Here is a 16,122-nt window from a genome sequence, read left to right on the forward strand (position 1 = left end):
TGAACAGTCGTGTTAATTATTTGTTTATTTACATTTTTATTGGGTTCTGGTTCTATTAAAACACTGTATACAAATCCTTACTAATATAAAAAATGAAAAAGTGAGTTAATTTGTTCTTAACGTCCTAATGGCACATCTAATCATTATGATATTTAGTAAAGATTAAAAATTTAGAAGGCTTTTTTATCCGGATCAATAGATTCCGGTCGCGTAGTAAATAAAAACCTGTATATATATTATCTCGACTTATTATATCGATGAGACATAACAAACGAACAAATAAACACACACATTTATAAACTTAGTAAGGATTTACCAACGAAAGCCTTCCAACAGGCCATAAACGATAATAGGCAAGAGTTCGCAACTTCATTCTTCAGATTATAGGCGATCCATTGAAAATATCCATAAAAGTCGAACATTACACGAAACAATGGAGGGAGGGCAGGGTATTAGGTGCTTGCGCTGCCATTGAACAACTTTTGTCCCATTGTGTTGTCCACTAGAGGGAGGCCCGAACACAAAGACACGGAGCAGACATAGACCGAAATTCATCAGCTACACGATTGTTTGCTACATAAAGGCCGCCATTGTCGACAAATATGATATCGTAACACAATGTGGATGTAATAATTAGAACACTGAGACGTCGTTTAAGATAGAACTTTAATGTATTGTGTACAGGGAATTTTTAACAAAAATGTCATGATATGTTTGAGAATAAATACTATAATGCTATTTGGTCAGGATACATGAATTTTGCTCTAGTATTTTTTTATACCTAAAATAAGAGAACACTATGAAAGAGTTTCCATAAATTCATAAGCACAGCGGTAGAAAATGATGTTTTTTAACGAATGATAATGGAATGATAACCCCGCCTACGCTAACGGTATACGCTGCCGGGGCACCGGTGAGGGATAATAGGTAAGGATGAAAGCAAGTCAGTTAGTCCATCGTGACGAATTCAACGATCAGTCACGATGGTTTCCAGGGGAAACCGCATGGAGGTCGACCTGATAAGGTATATTGATAGCAATGAGGTCTAACCTCCCCATTACTAACAATCCCTTCTCCCGGTAGAAAATGGTTAGATAGATATACAGGTGTAACTAGTCGCCCATACAACACATTACTGTCAAGCAGCCGTTTTTTATCAAAACGTAATCTTAAATTATCCTATTTGTGTTCAAATGTGTGTTCATGCTCATATCACAATTTGCTTACTACACGATATATTTTATTTATTTATACCCAAATTTCTGCCTTTTATACTTACCTATTTAAAAAGTGCTTTTGGCTATATTAATTATTTGATTTCCAGTTGTTTTACAATCACATACTATTCAATATTTCTTTACAAAAATTACTGGCTAATTACTTCTTTTTAAATTATCTCTCTTATGTTGACACCTAAAAATCTTAGAAAATCAGAAACCAAGAAAAACATTCAGGCCTAGCAACAGCGTCGTAAGTAATCATATTCCCCAGCCGCCTTTTTTCCGCTTTCTTATTTTTTATTCAATTAATTTCTTTTTTTTTTTTCTTAATTGTACATATTTGACATAGTGTGCCAAATTATGTCCAACCATTAAATTTTTACAAAGAAATTCGTAAACAAAACAAGAGTTCGTCTTTTTAAAACTTAGATCATAATACATTAGGCATTCAACAATGAAGACAATATTTTATTTTATAATATCCGAGACATCCCTAAAGCGTAGGGGCACCATGCCTAATCTATGATCGCGTGCCATTCACAACTATTGTGTCACATCACTCGGCCATTGTTTAGGGTAATCGATAAAAAAAGACACTTTGGCCCTTTTCCAAACGGCGAAACAGTGGTGCGGTGCATTAGAATTAGATGCTTTAACTTTGTTATAAACATTTGATCAAATCTTATTAACAAACTATCAATAATAATCAACTAACAAATCTATAATGGCAAAAGTTGGCAAGAAACATGGTAAAAAAAATTATGTATTATATAACTTAGACATTTATCTAATGTAAGTGAACTACTAGTAGGTACTACTTTCACAAGCTTTCAATCACAACAAACATATTCTTATTTAAAAAGATTCTAAATTCCATCAAGTGATAATAATTTTTACCTATCAGGAAATCTTGGACATTACTAAGGCTTTGGCATTATTGAGGATTACAGCTCCGTAGGCTTTACATGTTCTATTCTTCAAACCGAAATACAGCCGTAAAAGCATAGCTGCTTTAGCTGCTTGACGCAGCAATAGTAACATAATTGAGACAGAGGCATCACTATCCAAAGGAAAATCTGGTTTTATACTTGGCGCATTCAGTAAGCAATCTTAATACCATCTTTCATAGAATTTAGTAGTTTAAAAATTAAATAAATGATAGATAAAATATTATACAAAATGTAATAATCCTATTAATACATGTATTATAAAGGCGAAGGTTTATAAGTATGAATGGATAGATAAATGGATAGATTTTGTTACTCTCTCACGCATAAACTAATGAAAAGGTTTGAATGAAATTTGGTACACGAGTAAGTTATATCCTAACTTAAGATTCTTTATGTAGCAATTGATTATATATAGAGATACTGCTAAAATGAAATTATAGCCGTAAAGCGCCAAAAGATAAACAAACAAAATAATAATGATAAGGATTAATGAATCGATAATTTTAATTCGTCTATTTATTTGTTTTAAGTGCTGCTAATCGATAAAATGACATACAATGCCACGATTATTTAGTAATTGTGCTAGATAGAGAAAAGAAAGCGCAGACATAATAGTACTTACATCAGTTTATTTATGACCACGACCGGTGTAACCTGGTGTAAATATCGAAATACTTCAAGTAAATTGTCATAGTTTACCTAAATGACCGCGTTAATTCCCATCTCTTATAAACCATTAAACAGAAAAAATAGATTAAAGATATGATTAGTTGATTAGAGTTATTTTGTCTATTAACCCTTCACAGTCTGGTCGCCGTAGAGTTAACACTAAGCTTTGAACAGCGATCTATTAATTTGACTGAGGATGCCTTATTTAGAGGTGAAATATATAAATATACTAGCTGACCCCGTAAACGTTGTTTTACCACTTATTATAAAAATCGCAATTAAAATACAGGGGTTGATCGTAAAATGATGAAAATTTAAAGTTGTATGTATTTTTCAATGCTAAATCATAATAAAATAAAAATAGAAAAATTTGTAAAAAGTAAAAAAAAAAATTTTGGGGAGGGTCACCCTTATCATTGACAGGTATGAAAAATAGATGTTGGCCGATTCTCAGACCTACCCAATATGCACACAAAATTTCATAAAAAACGGTAAAGCCGTTTCGGAGGAGTTTGGCAACAAACACCGTGATACGAGAATTTTATATATAAGATATATATATATATATATATATATATATATATATATATATATATATATATATATATATATATATATATATATATATATATATATATATATATATATATATATATATGTATATATATATATACGTGCGTGGACTGAATAACGGTCGGATATTGATGATTAATATAAAAGGTTGTATAATAGTAGTGGAATTAAAATAATTCTAACCAACTAACCAGTGGCATCGACTTCCGCAAAATAAGAAGTTCAATAAAAGATGGATATATTAAAGAGAGCAAATAACTGAAATAATAAAATACAAATACATACAGAGATAATTATTATGGTATTCATACGTTTTTATAATGAATATCGTACGAAGTGTTTTTAACAATTGCTTCCACTGAGGCTCATTCAATGATTACAATGTACAGCTGATTGTATGTGGAAATAATGACACGAGGATAATACAGCATCACAATGGAGTGCTCAATAAAGCGAAGATAAATAGCAATATTATAACAGACAATTTTAAAAATTTAAATTTATACAAGTGTGGAATTTTTGAATCGAGTGTACTTTTAGCATTTTTAATTTAATCAGTCACAACTTGTTCTCAATGCTGGGCAATAGGCTCCCTACTGCTTCTACCTTTCAAGGTCTTAGACCAGGGTGTACTAATTTTTGTTGTAACAGTCAGGTTTTTTGGTTATGTTACAAAAAATAAGTCCCAACTTCATCAGCTATGATGAAGCAGCGTCTCGCACGCGGTCTCTTAACCGCGGTTTCATGGATTCGCAGTGAAGAAGAGCGGTTTTTTCCCAGCATGGACGAATATCAGCGGGAATACGATACAACTATTCGACGATGTTGCATCATAGGCAGTTATGGTCGTACTGGCATGGCTGCAGCGAAACTATAATGAGAGCAGGGCTTATATAAGAGTAGGGTAGATTAATTATAAGTTGACGGCGTCAACACTAGCAATGGGGTCTTTAAAACTAACAATATTATCCCATTTCAGAGGGTTCCAACTGTCTTTTCTCAATTAGGTTCTCAATTCGGTTGCACTTTTTGTGTTTGTTACCTCATAGCTCCGTCAATTTTAAACCAGACTGATTTAAAAATTCTTTTTTTATCTGAAAGAATATATTTACATATTGGTCTCGTATAAATTTTATCATAATCGCTTCAATAGTTTAATTTTTAAAGGAAATACACTGTTTTTGTAGTCAGTTTTTGTTTTGTTAAACACAAGTATATTATTTTACAACCGGATTAATTTGTGCGCCGAGGGCTGTCTTTCGTTGGACAATGTCAAAAGACTTTTACGTTGGGAAAACAATGAAAATTTTAATCAGGGACAATTATCTCAGGCGATTAATAAAAATAGTCTTCAGGAATAGCGAGACATCCTATCCTATCCTAGGTTACCCTAAGCGAGACGCAGAGCTGTTGTATGATGTACAATACTGTGAGGTTGATGTGTATGTACATTGTTGTGGGCCTTGATATGATGGGCCATTAGTTTTTTGCCAGTTTGAAGTTATGAATTCTTTTTATCATTAGAATTTTTAGTAAAATAGCCACCATTCTACGAAATTGTCATTTCAAACCGTCGTTCGAATCGACAGTTTTAAACAACGAAAACCACAGTCGGAAACTAATTAACTTTGCAGTTCTACTAACAAATGGAAACCCAAAAATATCAGAGGGTGCTAAAAGAAAATATACGTCGAAATCTAGCTTCAAACACCATTAGAAGACGAACAATCGGCGCTCTGATGAATTTCGGTTTATGTTCCACGCCGCGGAGTCTTTGTGGCTCTACTTTCAGCAACACAATAGGGACAAAAGTTATTCAACGACAATGCGAGCACCAAATACCGATCGCCCAGCCCCCCTACCCCCTCGTCAAGTTGGTACCTAACCATTGTTTACTTTAATACTCGACTTTTATGTATATTATCGATGGAAGATACAACATAATCGCAAAGTTACGTAATTAAGCTGTGAATTTTTGTGGATGTCGATACGGAAATTATTTTTGGAATAACGAACAATGTGACGGCTCATAATGGAAATGATATACCAACCTAAACAGTTACGATGTGCTGCAACGCCTATGGTATCCCTCATTCGTTGCCCTCCCTATACGAACTTTGACTAAGTCCCCATTCCAAACATATACAGTGTTGATGATAAAATAATTATAAATCCGAATATGTTCCTAAAATAATAGGTCAAAAAAGACAAAATATTCAGATCTTTCCATCAGATCAGAATTAGATTTCACCTATTACGTATATATAGCATAGGGATATTATAAATATATAATTTGTCCTAATACGTAAGAGTGACACTTATTAATTTTAGAAAAACAGTCTTTTACTACTAAAAATAAGCCAATGTCTACAAGATGACATCATGTTTAACAATATTTCGACAGTTACTATTCACATCGGACGGCATTGTTACAAAAAGCCTGAGCGTTTCTACAAAAGCTGTAAAGAATGAATGGAGTGGGTGGAGGAGTCGATTCAATAGGAGAAAGGAGGGATGTGTAGTTATGTAAGTATGTTTTGTGGTGCGTGCGAGGGAGGGAGTCTCTTTTTAAATCGAATTGTGTGTTTGAAAGTTTTAGAGGAAAAAGGTCAAATGTCTCAGGTTGATCTTGAAAATTAGACAATACACTCTAATCTAATACTTATAAAATCCTTTATCCTGATTGATTACTAACTCACTGTCAAAACTACTAAGTATAAATAACTGATATTTGGAACAAAGATTTGTTTTATAATATAAGCATCTGCTAGGACAGCATTTTTGAAAATTTTATACCAAAGGGACAACACACACACACACACACACACACACACACACACACACACACACACACACACACACACACACACACACACACACACACACACACACACACACACACACACCACGTCTGTAGAACAGAGGGCACCATCTAATATTATTAGAAATTAGAATACTAACATGGAATATTGTAATATGCAGCTTTTTTACAATAATTATACGATAATATTTATATTAATTTACTAAAACCTAAACATCCTTATGGTGTCAAAATTAAGCAAACTTGCAATTATTTATGTCATTAACAATAACTAGGGAATTATTAACTATTATAACAATATATGTTTTTTTTATTGAAGTTATAATAATATTGATGATCTTTGAAGTTATAATATATTGAAAGACAAAAAAATATATAACGGGAATCCAAGTTTTGTCAATAATTAATGAAGGTATTATATCATACTACGTACATACACGTCAATAATCAAATATACGCATACGATAGGGGTAAGCTATTGTTACTAATGAGAAGTAGCGTCCTCATTGCTAGCAATAAAACCTATCAGGTTGACCTTTACGCGGTACTCTCTGGAAACCAACGTAGTTGATACTTTATGTTTTCATCACAATGGACCAACTAACTTGCTTTTATCCTCACCTATCATCCATCACCGTTGTTCAGCCAGTATAACAATAGCACAGGTGAGGTTTGTCACTTTATTATCATCCACTAAAAAAAATACACACAGATGAAAACAAAAATACGAAAATATGTACAAGTTAGCTTTTATTGTATTTAGAAGCCAAATGAGGTAAAGTGACATATAGCCTAAAAATAGTTGAAGCGTCCAACTACATTATTCTTACTACGTAACCGTATCACTACCTACAGCTACTAATACAGTAACATTGCACTATTACACGAAATAAGCATGACTAATGAGTTCTTAAGAAGCAGGTTCTTTAGTAGCCCCTAACAAAAGTAGACTGGCGGTTTCACGAACTTTAGTGTGACCCCACAAAGCTGCGGCACGTCATTTAAATGCACACGTTTCATTGGCTTTGAATGCTTCAGGGAAGTAAAAAGAACGGGCCAATTACGACGCCTTTGTGACGACCTCTTTGGGCCTCAAGTGTACCTTCGTATGGGTTTTTCGGTGTCGGCGGTCGCCGTCTGTCGTCGAAGAATTGTTGTCCTTTGATCTCTTTGATCTGTTCTAACCAATAAACCACATAAGTTAGTGTACTGTACGACTAAATTAAGTCAATATTATTCTGGTTAGTTCTTTTCCTCGGATTCCAATTATTCCAATTATATAGAAATTTTTACAAGCCATTACATAGACATTGAGCATGCCCATGTCACAAATCCAACTTTCAAGCGTATACTTAAATAAAAGTGTCATAAAAATTACCTACAAATGATTAATATTTGAAAGATCATAGTTACGACTGCCTATTAGAAATAAATTTATGACCTAACTTATAAATAAAGAAAGCGGCCCGCTCCGGCTTCAAACGGTTTTTTATAAATAAATTACAGCATATAATTTTTTTATTCGCTGATAAAAATGAGCTTTCTTTAGGTGAAAGGATTTATAAATTTTTAACAATATTTTTTTAATCATGCGAAGTAATTTTTAAGTTTATCCATTACAATCAAATGTATAAAAAAAATTAAATCTTCTCTTTATATTATTAGTATAGAAATAAATTACATTAAATCCATGGTGAAATTAATATAATTTTTATTCTTTTACCAGAGTGTTCTGGAGTACCTAGACATGATTTCCGAAGAAATTTGGTTTCAAAAACAAAAACACAATGACACATTGAAAACGACTAACTCTTATCTCTTTATATAAAGCTTTCATTTTTAGAGCTCTGCGACTTTAAGCACATATTCATGAAGTTTTGTATTACATAAAAAAACTCTACGTTTTTTATGTAATACGGCGTTTTACGTACTTCAGCTGCGTCGTGGCTAAAATAAAAAAAAGTTTCGGCCGTAAACAAACAAGTATGCACTCAAATCAAAATACGTTTATGATCATAATAATGAAATTTTTCACTTTATTGAATAAAAGTTAAACGTATGCCAATGTAAAGAAAAATTACAATTGTATACAATAACGACCGCATCGCTGGCGCTCATGACTTGCGCTGCAAATATTTCTGATCATAATGCATTTGAAGTGATGATAATGAAACTTTCATATTCTAGAATAATGTGAAGGTTAAACGGTTGACAAAGTAGAGAAAAATGTATGATTACAAACAATTGCCGCGCCGCCGCCGCTCGTGATTTACGCTGCATGTGCCCGATCAAAATGCATTTATGGTGTTTGGTCGTTCGTTAGCGGACCGTCAATACGGCTCTCGGTCCACCCGCTATAAATTTAGTATTGAGCGGACACACAACAAAGCGCGTTTTGTCTTGCAAATGAAAACGCGCACATTTCGCGGTATTGTACGCGGCTGTTTCGGTGCCCGCCATTATTAACGGCGAACATGAAAGACAAAAGGTTCGTCTGCAGCACTGAGGCTGGCCTAGATAGCGGATTATTGTACTAACACAATAGGAGCGTTAATTCCGCGACTCTACCATTATTTTGTTGTTCGCAACTTTATCATTTATTGATGACGGTACATTTCCAAACAATGTTTATCAATATTAACATTGTTATTGAAATGTTAATTAATTTATTTTCATTTTTTTTATTTTTTTTTTGGAGACATGCAAATAGGAACGTAAACGTCAAATAGATATAGTGACTAGATTTTCTTATTGGTTAATGGTTTCTTACTTAATCATCTTTAATTACTGGAACAGTTACTAGCGCTTTTACTTGAAACATAACTTGCAGTAACTAACTAGTATTTTTATTAGAAATACTATTTTAGATATCTAGGTATAAATAGATTTATAATTTAGTACTTATTAAATTACAGTATGCATGTTTTGGTCCTAATATGTAATTTTTTTTTATTTTTTTATTTTTGTAAATATAACAATTTACTGAAGATAGATCAATTCTGTATGAAACTACGAACGATCAATTAAGATTTATAAGTATTATTATTTTTGAAGAAAATCAATTAACGAAAAAAAATATATTTATATTACAATATAAAGTATATAAACATCAAATATTTAGTATAAATATCAAATATTATTTAATAACATTACATTATTACTTAAGTAGTTCACATAAATATAAATTAATAATATCAAAAGATGTAATCAAGAGAAAAAAAGCAACATAACAAAATGATCGATATAATTACCAAATAATTCCAATTAGAAAAACTTGCCCATAAGTTTCCTGTGCCTCAAAAATAAATTTCCAAAAAAGCGCACAAACACAACACATGTAAACACACTAATTCACACACAAACACACTGGACCGTCAATGACGCTGGCACACAATAAATAAAACTACCTATTTGTTTAAAAAGATTGTTTTAAATTACGAAACAAAATTTAGGCGGGAAAATAATATCTACGAAAAAGTTCGGTCTACGGCATACCGATGTTGCAAGCGAACGCGTTCAAACGGAGGCGAGCACAGACTGTGAGGCGAACCGGCCGGCCGGCGGTGACGGCGTGGGTGACTTTCCTTCCTTACCCCATGGCACCACCGCGCAAGGTGCATGCGCACCACGCTTTCTTCACCCTCACAATCATATGCATTTCCCTTTTACAAAAAGTTATAATAATTATCGTAAAGCTTAAATCAATGCAATTGTATTTTGAGCTATTAAAGTATGAAGACGTCACATTCACAATTATAGCATTGATAAGGATTTTCCAAAGACTAAGTACCCTAAATCCAAGACGAGTATTTTTAATTACAACATTAGGGTAAGATAAGTATGTTTCTAGATGTTACAATAAGATAATTTAATAAATATTTATTTCTAAGCTATATAATTATTTTTATATCTATCACTGTCACCTTTTATATCTATATAATTATGCATTTACTTTCAAAGTCTTTTAAAATTCATATTAATATAAATATTAGTTTCTTCGATAAATATTAACATTCTTTGTAAGACATGCCATCATTGTAACCCATGGCAACCCTGCTCACAAAGCTACAACAAATAAGTTACGCGTCTCATCAAATGAAGAAGCCAGAAGCAGAAGACACAATGTGGAAATGTTGGGTAATATGTCCCTATACAATGGTGCGAATACAGGCACAAAGCCACGCGGCGTATTGTGTGAACCCGCACAATACATACACCTTGCATATACATAACCAACAAATTATACAACAGAAAAAACTTTAATCATACAATTTTAAACCATATTCAACAGGACATAAGAACGTGTGGTCGAAATTTTTACAGTAAAACTAACGCAGTCCGATTATACAATCCATGCCTTTACAACTGCGTGTCAAAATAACCGATATTAATGGAAATATTAGTTTTCCTTATGAATTGTCACATATACATAGCCTTGTTACTGAATAATTATGAGTATAAAAAAGACCTTTAAACAGGCTTTATAGCATTACCTTTTTATCTGTTACCCAATTCAGATCAATCACACAATATTTCTAATTCCGTGAGTCTATGACAGTGGGTAGTTGTATCAGCCATGTCCACTGCTGAACATAGCCTCCCCTATAAGGAGGTGGGGGGGGGTTGTCAGTAATTGACACGCTTGGCAGGCGGATTGACAACTGCAATTAGGCTTTTAGAGATGTTTTAAGAAGGACGCTGCTGCTCATACCTCGCCTTTCCTTAGTCGCCTCTTACGACACCTATGAGAAAGAGAGGGGTGGCCCATTCTATGCTAGGACCTACACAGCACATTGCAGTGGGTACTTTATAACAATTTTAAACTCTAATTATTCAAATCAAATTTTAAATCTCATTGTATATGCTCTTAACAAAACTTTAATTAACAAGAACTTGTTCATAGTTTCCAATTTCACATTCATATTTCTTATAACAGTCTCTTTCAAAATTCTCATCATCATCATCACAAAAAGAAATATTAATTATCATACATACCTAGACCTTGTATTTTTTATAATAAAAAAATTAGAGACTGTTAAATAATAAGGTAGGTAGGTAAGGGTACCTATTGCTTTCGAAACTGGTCGAAAAACTCCGAATTTAAAACGTGAGTAAAACCGACATAAATAATCTCAATAAAGATTTTTTTCATCAAGCAGAAAAATTTAAAAATTCGAATATTTTTTTCGAAGGAAGACTAATGAAATAGATCACTTTTAGATAGCGTATAAAACATACAGATTTTAAGTTAGACATTCAGAAACACAACTGTGAAAATCACATTTAATTTGGTACAAACATACATACAGACATATAAAATTTCTAAAAATTATTGTTATAACTTGTATTGGTTTAATATGACCCTCCATATTATTTTTTCATAAATCTCTCCTTTACAGACATTGTCTAGTTACAAATTTATCATAATATAAAATTTCTAATTATGTCTATGTTTTAGTTACACTATTTGTGTTCAAAATTAAACATTTATTACCAAAAAGGAATAGTAAAAGCCTTAGAATAATAATAAAAGTAAAATTAAATAAAATACTTAAAATTTTATACAATTTTTGTATAAAACATTTTATTACAATAAATAGGTATCTACATGCTAACCTAATTGAAGGCAATGGTCAGTATCAGCTACAATACAGTAATTTAATTGAAATCACGATACAGAATTCGAACAAGATTCTGATACGAACTGCTACATAAAATATATTAAGGATATATTTTTAACATTATTCAATAAACTTAAATATATACTAGTAGAATGCATGTTGTCGTGTGATCTCTGATATTACGATATTAAAACAACAACTTAATTAATAAAAGAGTCGTAGATATGAGCTGGCAAAATAAAAAGGAAATTTAGAAAAAAATAATTAATAAATCAAAAGGTATTGATTGTCGACTTCGCATTAGGATGGTGTCAAATGTAAAGAACAGAGGGCACAGAACAGACTAGAAAGCACAACAAGAAAAAAGAAAACTTGCAATTTAGATGCCGAACGGTTAACGCTAGGTTCCTAACTGCGATCTAATAATTTGCCCGAGGATGCCTCGTTCATAGGTTTTTTTTTTTTTTATACAACTTAGAATGGCAAACAAGCTGACGGCCCACCTGATGGAAAGTGGTAACCGTCGCCTATAGACATGAGCAGTACCATGGACATAACAGAGTATACTGTTTCGTCCATGATACCCCCCATGCGTTGCCATTCCTGAGGACTCAGGTGTTATTCCTCTGTACCCAGTAAATTCACGCCATATCCCACCCTTCAAACCAAAATACAGCCATGCAAACACATCTGCTTCACGGTTGAAACACGAATGGGACAGAGGTACCCAAGCAATCGACTTTTGTACAAAGTCTCCCTATAACACGTATTGCAAAAAGCGCATGAACAAAATGGTATTCAGAAATTGATGGCTAATATAGAAGTCTGTGGAACTTCTCGTAGTAATAGTAGTGGTCAATCTTCGAGTATTGGCAGACACATATACTAATGGTAGTGGAATTAAACAAAATAATTCTATTTAAATTCTATCATATCATCATCATTCAAATCCTAGTTCAGTAAAATATTAACAAGAAAATTGTTCATGAAAGCATTCAAGCAAAGAAAGAACGCTCGAAAAAAAATCTAAAAGCATGTTTAAAATAAATAAAAATTGAAGAAAAAGGATACAACAATTCGCTCGTTTTATCTAATCCTACCTTTATGTGAGTCTATTATAGTATGTTAGCTGCATGTACGTATCTACGTAGTATATATGTACACATACATTGTACTGAAAATAAATAAGTGTTGAGGAATAAAATAAGTTTTGCGGTCCACCATTGTGCGGAAGGCGGACCGACTAGTCCAAACAGTATTTCCATTGTGTCTGCCATTACCTAGCCCTCTTTCGTCCTTTGTATTCGCCTCTTCTATTGAAGTGAGACCTTCCCAATGACGCTTTATGGGCGCTTTGAAGTATTCAAGATATGGCCGCTACATCTACATAATTCTGAAATATTACATTATGATATTGTTAGTTTATTGTGATCGAATTACACGTGTCTTGGTTGTGGAAATTTACTTAATATGTTATGTATCGATCATTTACATCAGCGGTCTATCGCTAGTGTTCTAATTAAATTAAATCCATGGTACTATTCATGTCTATAAGCGACGATTACCACTTTCCGTCATCAGCTTCATCAGCTTGTTTGCCATTCTAAGTTGCATAAAAAAAATTCATAAAAGTTAATAAATATCACTGGACCCTATTGGACACATTACACGATTCTATGTTATCCTAAACTTAAAGATTTTATAATCTTATGAAAGCTAGACAACTTATAGAAATACATATTGTTTTTTTTAATACATGCTGCATGGTATACATAGAAAATACCATGACCAATACAAACAGACTGACGAATGTATTTTGTGGGACTCGAATCCTGCAACCACCATTGGAATATGAGACGATGTGTGAAACCGCTGGCCCATAAAGCGCTACGAATAGCTACGACTATTCGTAGCGCACGTAGAGTTCTCGGGTTCAATTCTTAGTCGATCTTTATCCGTTTTAGAAAGTTTTTTTTTTTTTATATATAAGTAGGTTAGAATTTAAAATTAATAATAAAATTCCAAGCATTAAAAATATATTCCGCTATTTTTTGCGCCCGACTTCGTCAGTATTACCATTATATGTTTATTGACCGGGTTAAAAATTAATCTATATCCTTCTCCATTCCAAATTCTTTGTTATACCAAGTCTGTTAATGATTGCTCCAAAAGGGAATAATTTTTATTATGTAATAGCCATTCAAATCTTTACTCATATTATAAATGTGAAAGTGAGTTTGTTTATTGGTTTGTTACTTTATAGCGCCTTAACGGCTTAATCAGTTACTATGAAATTTGGTATACACATACTATAAAGGATAAAAAAAGAGTATATATAGGCTACTTTTATCGCGGTCAAGCGGAAAATGGGATGTAGATAAATTTATGACTAGCTAGAAAAAAAAGAGATAGAAATATTCAAATATTTTTTCTGACTATAAACAATATATTAAAAATATCAAAAATATAAGTTATATAAGTTTAAATAACCGTTTTCTTAAAATTCATTTAAAGTTTTATTAAAAAATTCAGATCTTCCTGTTTTTCTTGGCAATATAGTTCTACAAAATTGATATTGGAAAAATAGGCTTGCATACGTATTTATTAATGCATGTAATACACTTATCGGGGGGGGAAAGGGATTGTTAGTAATGGAGACTAAGCAATATACCCCAACCAGGTTGACCTCCGCACGGTTCCCCCTGGAAACTATCATGGATAATTCCTGATGAATTCATCATGATGTTTTAACTAGCCTGTTTTCATTCTCATCAATCACCCTTCACTAGTGCTCCTCTAGCGTATCCCGTTAGCTCAGGCGAGGTTACCATTCCATTTTCACCCATAAAAAAAAGAAAAAAATACACTTATCGTACTCAAAAAAACGATTATCTTTTAGAGTAAAACCTATTTATGCTTTCATTATATTATTTAGAGAAGACTCTATCATATTGATTACTTGCTCTGTAGGAGACACTGTCAAATCCAATCCTTAAGCCCTTAGCAATTCAAACGAAAATACCAACCCTATTTTCATCAAGATATTTAATCTAAAAATATATAGTTTTTATGACAAAATAAAATTAAATATAATAAAACCCAGCACCTAGCAAATAATATTTTATCCCCTATTACCATCTATGTTTTAAAGCATAATGATATAAAGCAGCCTCATGCCCGTGTCGGTGCGTCTGTCACATAAATAAAATTGTAAAGCAATTTTACATTGTACCAAAAAATGCTTCATTTATGACCCAAAAATATATAATAGACCCCTCAGACATTTAGACCTTCCCCTGAAAATATTTAAAAAACGGCTTCATCTATGGCTCCTAGATAGTGTCCATTTATAGTCCATTTAAAGTATGGGAGAACATTATGCCTTCATTTCCTAAAAATAGCTGACATAATTATTGATTGTACCTTTTATTATATTTATTGTCATATTTTTTTTTATGCAACTTAGAATGGCAAACAAGCTGACAGCCCACCTGATGGAAAGTGATAACAATCGCCTATAGATATGAGCAGTACCATGGAGATAACAGATTATACTGTTTTGCCCATGATACCTCCCATGTGTTGCCATAAAAATATGATATATAATTCTATATAGGGAGTATGTAGTAAAAAGTATAAAACCAAGGAATAAGAGTGCGCACTTCATATAAGCCACGTAAAAGTCGTTTTAGGTCAGGAATATCTTATCAATCTACACAAAACAATCCTCCTTCACTAGTTATGTTGGCCAGCCTAATATTCAAAATGGAAACGAATAGGTAATATAATGTAATTAATAATTATTATATTATAATTTAATAGTAAAAACACAAAGCACGTTCCAATGAACATTTTTTTGCAAAAATAAAAGCAAATGATTCCTAAATGTATTTATAATTTTATACAATATAACCTTAAAATCCTAATTTCGTAATATTATTTAAATACAAATTTTCAACACCTCCTGTAATATCTGGTCAATTTCTAGAGTAGACCTAGTAATAAAGCCAATATTAATTATATATAGTCGTAATTCCCACGTCAAAATAAAAAGAAATATGAAATACAAAGTTAAAATTGTTTCACAAATAGTTTCTTCTTCTTCTTTTTTAAAAAAATGGCTTCCATCGTAGAGACAATGGTGATTTTTGTGCCAATGTCAGTGTTAGAGAAGACTGCGTATAATTTATATTATGACGTTTTTTAGTAATGTAAATAAATCATTCAGTTAAGTTCTCTGAAAAGGAGGACAACACAAGAATTGTTAC

General features: G+C 32.4%; 1 long non-coding RNA gene across 5 annotated transcripts in view; it reads right to left on the reverse strand.

The window, feature by feature from the left end:
- Nucleotides 1-9,793, reverse strand: part of LOC128202251 (uncharacterized) — a 413,441-nt gene extending 403,648 nt beyond the window's left edge. For all 5 annotated transcript variants that reach the window (XR_008253673.1, XR_008253676.1, XR_008253677.1 and 2 more), the window contains exon 1: nucleotides 9,485-9,793. This is a non-coding gene — a long non-coding RNA (uncharacterized LOC128202251). The remainder of the gene's footprint in view (nucleotides 1-9,484) is intronic.
- Nucleotides 9,794-16,122: the final 6,329 nt, after the last annotated feature.

The sequence above is a fragment of the Galleria mellonella genome, unplaced genomic scaffold (assembly GCF_026898425.1).
Source record: "Galleria mellonella isolate WM207_F2 unplaced genomic scaffold, CSIRO_AGI_GalMel_v1 utg83, whole genome shotgun sequence".
Classification (NCBI taxonomy): Eukaryota; Metazoa; Arthropoda; class Insecta; order Lepidoptera; family Pyralidae; genus Galleria; species Galleria mellonella.